This window comes from Spinacia oleracea, chromosome 1 (assembly GCF_020520425.1).
Source record: "Spinacia oleracea cultivar Varoflay chromosome 1, BTI_SOV_V1, whole genome shotgun sequence".
NCBI lineage: Eukaryota > Viridiplantae > Streptophyta > Magnoliopsida > Caryophyllales > Amaranthaceae > Spinacia > Spinacia oleracea.
Genome location: NC_079487.1, coordinates 68,964,222 through 68,971,101, shown reverse-complemented (window position 1 = coordinate 68,971,101; position 6,880 = coordinate 68,964,222). Strand labels below are relative to the sequence as shown.

Below are 6,880 nucleotides of genomic sequence, written 5' to 3'. Positions count from 1 at the left end.
GTCCGAGCAATCATCACCCTACATTCCGCCATCAACGGTGATTCCTTCTCCGTCAATTCCTTGGAATCCATGCTCTACAACGTCGACTTGCGTTCCATTGGTGGGAAATCATTATCTGATCCTTTCGTAAGGCGTCTCAGTTTATTTTACCTCCCAAAGATCTACAGGAAATTTTCTCTTTCTCATGCGCCTTAATTATTACCCCCCAAATTTCTAGGGTTAATTTAGGATTATCGTCGTACTTCGAATAATCTTTGAAATACAGTCAGGCTTGTTAGTTTTTTGAATTTTGTAACCTGATTACACAATTCGATTGTGTTTGTTGGATTAATTTTGTTTAATTTTACAACCTGGTTCGTTTTTCCCCTCTTTGGCTCGGTGAAATTTTGTTTAGGACTTTTTTCAATTGAAGTAACAATTTGTATTTTTGCCCAGTTCATATTTGTAATAACTCAATCTGATTCTTTTTATTTATCTCTATGGTTGTGTGCATCTCTCTCTAAAAAAAAAGCCTGCGGGAAGCACGAAGAGCTTTCTACTTGCATCCCTCAATGCAATTAGTGTAGCATTCGCTTGTTTTATGAATTTTGTTAAATCATCATCTAGATTACTGGATAATCTTTGCGATAGTTTTTTCCGTTTATGGTTGGAAAAATTAGTTTCTTTTCGTAATTTAGTTTAGTGAGTTACAATAGTGGTTCTTGTAAATTAATTTTTGGTACTTTTTTCAAACAATATTCTGTTCAACTTGAACTTGGATGGTTCAATTTATAACAGAGCCTTGTAATCCTCAATTGTAACACAACTAGTAGTTTCCTCTAGTTCTAGGTTGATTTGGTAAACAATTTTGATAGACATAATAGGATAAATAGATAGTTTTTGAATGTGAATTGTTTATCTGGTGTTGTGTGTGTGTGTGTTTGATTGTTGTTAGGTTGTCTGCTAGTGTGTGTGTGAGAGAAGAGACAGTGTTGTCTGGCATACCAGGTGCAATGTAAGCATGATTTGTGGGTTAGGAATTTTTCTTGAATGAGACCTAATGGCAGTCAAATTCCACCTGGTTAAGACTTGTACATCTGCATTTAATAATTTTGGGAGGGAAATTGAATGTGCAGCAGCTGATTGTGATGTTGGAGGGTCATCTATGTGTCTATTACTTATATAGTGTTTAGCTTCTCTTGTCGACAATTCACCTCTAAAAACTCCGAGTTCTCCACCGTCCTCCACCCCTCTGAAGGTTCATTGTCGTTTGAGCGACTGTCATGTTCTTCGTATTCTCAAGCAATCCTTATTTCACTCTACGCAGTTTTTGTTAGATTCTTCTCAAATTTCACTGGTAAGTTTTCCCCATATGAATCACTTTTGTAAAATTTCTATATGAATTTATTTCAAGATTTGTTTTTTCGAGTATAAATTGCAATATTAATAATTGTTTGCACTTTGAATTGATCTCAATCGAATTTTGCTGATAATTTGTTGGTAGTTTTATTTCATTTTTCGATTCGAATGCCTCTAAAATTTGTCTTTTGATCTGAATTTTTCTTTGTTATAAAGTGAGGTCGGTACTGATAAAAACACATTGTTTAATCTCTCCCTAAATATTATCGAGGTAAGATTTAAATTTGAATTACTCTGGGAACTTATTTTCGCTCAAAATTTGTTTTGTTGGAAGTTAAATTTGGGGTAATATGAGGAATTTCTTTGTTATATACGAGTACCTGCCAGATGTGGGTCTAAATTATTATTGATTCCAATTTTAATTTTCCCTAAATTTCTCTCTCTTAGAGAATTGTAAGTTTTAATAAATTTGATTTCTTTTGATTTTTCAATGTGAATTCCTATCGTGTTTTTCTTCCAGGGGTCCAGCTGATCTCAATTTGTTTTCCATAAGTTTCCAGCAAGTGATAGTTGGTGCTGATAAAAGGAATCTCACAATGGTAAATCACGACCCCTTGTTTAATTTTAGTTTTTATACTTTATAAGGTATTTAACTAAATTCCTTAAAATCAATACACAATCAAATTTAATGGAGTAGTTGATATATATCTCTGGTTATAGTGGTATGAAACTGTAGCATTGATATCTATGAATGCAGCTCTACAGGGGAGCCATTATCTAGGCCTCTTTTATCTAACGAGAGTTGCCCCGTTGCTCTACCAGCAGTTAAGTCCATAGCTCCAAATCACAGTGTACTGGTTCTTCTAAACTGTGCAAGCTGGTTTCTTGGTGGAATGCTGATAGCCAGAACAAGGATTCTGCTGCATTATTACATCAAGCATATTGGTTAGCCTTACATCAAGCAGATTGGTTACTTTGGCTACTACATGGGAAGTTAGGCATATCAGACTACAACAATGCTCTTAAGGTACTTTGCCTCTCTACTCATATGCTCTTAATCTTTTTATTTGAGAGTGTATTGTTGAAGGTGCTTGTGTCTCTCATAGGTTTGGTTTCAACCACTCACAATTTATTTTAGTCTGGTTTATTTAATTGATCACTATGCAAAAGCCAAAGAACAGCTTTAGTGATTGTCCAAGTTGCTCTCAATTCCTTTTCCTTATCAGTAGGAGACTACTTGAAGTGGAATAAGGATAGTGTGGGCTGTTGTTCTTGAGTTCATCAAGTCTAAAAGTGACTTTCAATAAAGTGGAAAAGGACTTGCATTATTGTGATTAAACCTCTTGAGTTTCACGAAGGCCATCTTTTTTACTTAGATTTTTCACGTGCTCGGCATTTGAAGCTCAATGTGAATACTAATGATTTTTGTTTCTCTTCAGGAGGTGCCCAACTCTGTGCCACGAAATGGATGCCTATCCACCTTGGCTGCTCGTACAACCTTACTCGAGTGTTTTACCTTGTATTGTAGCCCCGGCCAGGATCTGCTATAGCGAATGTGAAAGAGGATGTCAGACAAAATTTTGGTATTTCACTTTCCGTATGCTCTACGTATTCTGTTTACAGTCTAGTAGTGTAGGAATATATCCTTCTACCTTTGAGTTCAATGAGAGTGATTACATTCTTTACATGAATTGCATATGCTTCACGAGATTTTTGTAACCTTGTGGTTTTCGGAAGAGCAACTAGTTGTGATGTTAATAAGATGGCAACAGCTCTTTATCATCACTCATCAGTAGATACTAGGGACAAAGAAGTTTAATTACGGTCTGCTTAAAAAATTCTTGGCTTCACACATTTATTACTGAATATTTTGGTAGGTTTCTCAGAAGACTGTGTTGTTTGTGCTAGTTAAAATTCTCGTACCTTATAACGCATAATAATCCCCCTAGGCCCCTATGGCAGTTTACAGAATTCTTTAATTACTTTTCTATAACTATTCCTCAAGATTCTGCATTTTTTTTCTTATCAACACTGTATGCAATATATTGATTGTGTTTTGTAACTGTCATGATTAAAATTTAGATATTGATACTTCGTTTGACAATCGAGAGTCATTGTTTGTCCAAAATTGTTTCTTTCTTCCTGTTATATGGAGATGTACCCAAATTTTTTGCAATTTATCCGTTTCCAAGTAATTATTATTATTAAGTACTTATCATTTCTTTTTTTTTTTTTTTTTGCAGGTTAATCTTCTAAAATTCTCAAACTGAAAACTGAATGTGGATGAGAAATGACAGATGAATTTTGTCTTCAAAGATATTTGGATGGTGTACTTGATTCACATTTTGGTTCGTTAGTTTTAGAAACCTGTAAAACAATGTTATTTATTTATCATCCAATACAATTTTATTCTTCCAATTCATTTGTGTTTGTAGAATGAGTTTTTTTAGTTTACAAGTTATTTATTATTTACCATGAAAATTAAGTTTCTACGCCACTATTAGTGAGCTCTGGTCTAATATTTTGTGGTTGCTTTAAAAATCACAGTAACGCTCTTGCGACACTTTTAGTGTACTCCAAAAGGTACGGTAGTGGAAAACGGGAATTAGATATCTGGCGGCGCTTAAAAGCGTAGTAAGTCTGTAGCGGCGCTAATCATATGTTTTACCGACGCAAAAGAATAGCGTCGTAAGAGCCTCATCAACCTAATACTAAGTGTATTAGACGTATAAAGGATATAGAACACTATGTAAACTAATATGTCACTACACTTTATTTTTTCTTCTTAAAACTACCATAACACATTACCAATAAAAAGAGTCTATTAGTTCAATTGGCAGAGCTTTGTGCAATTGCACAATGATGTAGGTTCGAATCCTACATAGGATAATATTAATTTATAATATTATTCTCCTATTGGTTGATCGTTTACTTTAGTTTATTATACTCTTATTAATCTAAGGAAAAAAAAAATCAGAAACCTAATTCATGAAAAATAAGTCGGAGAAATGAATAGAAGAATATAAAAACCACGGTTACGAGCACAAAATATGGATAAAAAGCAAAAAACGAACAATAAAAATAAAAGACTTGCCTGCAAATTTCTTAGCTAAAAAGTACTTTTTAGGGGCATTATAAATTTCATTGATGCTAAAAAGAAGGTTTTAGAGGCAAACATTACTTTATTAAAACTAAAAGAAACAGGGAAATTCTATTTGGTAGCATTATACTTTTGCAAATTCTCATCTATAACAAATATTTTGTCACTTTCTCTAAAATAGCCTTAGTAATCTAAGTTTTCTCTAATATAACATTATTTCAATAATTTTGACTTAATTAATCTAATTAGAGTTGACCATGAATTAAAATTATAACATTTCTCTAATATAACATTATTTCTTTAATTTTGACATAATTTTTTTTTTTTTAATTATTGTATACGGAATCTTACTGCTATAAAGTACTTTTAGGGGCAACCATTACTTCATTAATGCTAAACAATACTTTTTAGGGGCAACGAAATTTTAATTGATGCTAAAAAAGAAGTTTTAGAGGCAACCATTATTTTATGTTTCTAAAATAAATATTTTAGAGGCAACCATTATTTCATTAATGCTAAAAAGTACTTTTTAGGGGCAACATAAATTTTATTGATGCTAAAAAAAGGTTATAGAGGCAACCATTATTTTCGGATGCTAAATATATGTTTTAGAGGCAACCATTATTTCATTAATGCTAAAAAGTACCTTTTAGGGGCAACGTAAATTTCATTGACGCTAAAAAACAGTTTTAGATGCAAATATTATTCCGTTAATGCTAAAAGGTACTTTTTAGGGGCAACTTAATTTCTTTTGATGCTAAAAAAACTTTTTAGGGGCAACCATTATTTTATTAATGCTAAAAAGTACCTTTAGGGGCAGGCTAAATTTCACCGACCATAAAAATAACTTTTAGAGGCTACCATAATTAACTAATGCTAAAAGGCACTTTTAGAGGCCATAAAAAATGAATTGCCTCAAGGTGTTGCCTCTGTATCTAAATTTTCTTGTAGTGTTTTGGACTTTGATCTTTGTATGGGCTAGGGATAGTCTAGATTAAATCGACTATGCTAGCCGGCTTTGTACATGTGTCACCCTTCTGTTGGGGATGTTGGTGCTCTTTATTTCGAACTAGGATTAGGATTAGCCTAGATTGAATTCACTCTGGATAGTCAATCTTTGAGGTAGGCTCCACGTAACCTCTTGAACATAAGCTCTGAATATCCTTTTGTACTTAAAGAGGCTCTGAACAGCCTTTTGCATTTGAAGAGGCTCTGAACAACCATGGAATTGAAGAGGCTCTGAATAGCCTTTTTGTACTTGAATGGGCTTTGAATAGCCTCTTTGTATTTGGAGAGGCTCCGAATAGCCTTTTTGTATTTGGAGAGGCTCTAAATAGCCTTTTTGCTTGTTCCAATCCTGCAAGGTAGCGAGATCATAGCTTTGCCTTAGAGTCTTTAGGCTTTTGTATTTGGATATCGGATTCTTTGGATATTTGTATTGCTCTTTGGATATTGCATTTTCGAAATGGGTTTGGAAAAAAGGTCCGGAATTTGAAAAGGCTTGAAAGGTTTTTGTACTTTGTATTTGTATGGTTTGAATTTTGTATGTGTCTTTGCAGGGTTTGAATTTTGTACGCGTTGTGTGTGCTTTTGAAATTTGTAGCTATATGTATGCATGCAAAATTGAAAAAATTTGCCCATTTTTTCGGGTATACATACCCACTATAACCCCCACGTTGACTGAGGTTTTTTCAGTTAGAAAAAGCGCAAGTCAAAGTATTATTCAACTTTTGCTCATGCACATGCAGACTCTTGAAAAACAGTTGCCCATTTTTTCGGGTGTACATACCCACTATAAGCCCCCACTTTGACTGAGGTTTTTTGGTTTGTAAAAGCGTAAGTCAAAGTATATTCAACGTTTGCTTATGCATAGGCAGACTCGACTTAGGACGCCGATCTAGGACTAGAATGTGACTCATGCACGATTTTTGAAATGCCCTTTGAATGACTTGGACTCGAAACTTGGAAGAGTTTGACAAACTTTGAAGATTGGACACTGAATGTGCGCGCTAATGTATCTAAGACCAAGATATTTTATGGGAGTAAAAACCCGATACACAGTCGCTTTGATACAATAAGGCAAGGTTGCGCTGAGTTACCACTTGAACTTGGAAATCTTTGACTCATGCGGTTTTGACGCTTCGAATTCTCTGAATTTGCTTTGCTTTGAATGATGCTTGATGTGCTCGGACAAATAGTGATCGTCTGACGCCATTGGGTGTGACAAAAACCCCTAGAAAGACATCACTGAGTGAGACCTTGGATCTTAAATTGATATGCGCTTACTCGATTTCGGACTTAGGATTCCATGTAAGGGTCCTAGATGAAGGGCGATCATATGGCCGTAGCTTTGAAGTGTGTGAAATGTGTAATGAAATTGATGATACTAAGGTTGGATGCAAAAGGTTTTGAAATTGAGTTAGGAAATTGAATTTTGAAAAG

At 34.3% G+C, this 6,880-nt stretch overlaps 1 long non-coding RNA gene across 2 annotated transcripts; it reads left to right on the top strand.

Moving 5' to 3' along the window:
- The first annotated feature begins 1,204 nt into the window (after positions 1 to 1,204).
- On the top strand, positions 1,205 to 3,748 carry LOC130465929 (uncharacterized). Of its 2 annotated transcripts, none has more exons than XR_008925950.1 (5): positions 1,205 to 1,336; positions 1,859 to 1,937; positions 2,161 to 2,365; positions 2,778 to 2,921; positions 3,582 to 3,748. It is a non-coding gene; the product is annotated as an uncharacterized lncRNA (long non-coding RNA). The 2 variants fall into 2 exon arrangements; XR_008925949.1 differs by having other exon boundaries at positions 2,096 to 2,365.
- The last annotated feature ends 3,132 nt before the right edge of the window (positions 3,749 to 6,880 follow it).